This window comes from Tarenaya hassleriana, unplaced genomic scaffold (genome assembly GCF_000463585.1).
Source record: "Tarenaya hassleriana unplaced genomic scaffold, ASM46358v1 Cleome91, whole genome shotgun sequence".
NCBI classification, from domain to species: Eukaryota; Viridiplantae; Streptophyta; class Magnoliopsida; order Brassicales; family Cleomaceae; genus Tarenaya; species Tarenaya hassleriana.
This window is the reverse complement of record NW_010971485.1, coordinates 167,600-168,350: the sequence shown is the minus strand read 5'-3', so window position 1 is coordinate 168,350 and position 751 is coordinate 167,600.

The window sequence follows — 751 nt, the reverse complement described above, 5'->3', positions numbered from 1 at the left end:
GAGTTTTTGGAGATCCAAAAACGTGTTCTAAGTCTCGTTTTTCTCGGTGCACAAATCGAATAGAGATTCGAGTCCTAGCAGACAAGTTCCAATCGTTGGAATCCATCCCGAGGTGTGGATACGTGTAGAGGGCGAGGTAATCTTCCTGCCTAAGTGATCGGACGAATTCTTCAGTTGATACAGGCCCCGGATCGATTGAGGTAAGCGTTCTAACGAGTTTCTACGATTTCAATAGAAGCATGGTTCTAGGGTTTATCAATTTTTATTTTATATCCGCTGCGCAAACCCTAGAATTGATCTCTTAGGAATAGGATTCGCTCTAGAGATCCCAGGAATCCCAACAGTGGTATCAGAGCCTGGTTGCTCTGTTTTGATTTCGTAGAACCCGATCACACACGTTTTAGGATTTGAATTGTTTGAATCCATGTTTGCTTTGATTTCTATGCATGTTTGATGATTGAATCTAGTGTAGATTGCATGTTTCATGTTGCATAGAGTGCAGGAGTTCGAAATTTTGGGTCTAACAGGAGAATCCGGATCAGTTTCGGATCTAATCGGGGCCGAGAACGTCGGAGAACGCGATCTGATCGCGTAGTCCTGCCCTAGACCGTCCGGATATCGTGATACAAAAGGATCATCAACCGGAATCATCACTGGCGTTCATAAGATCACGAAAAACTCTATTCGAGATAGGTAGTCATAGTGTCTTGCTAGAGACCGCCTATGACTTGTATATCCGGAATAGAAGATT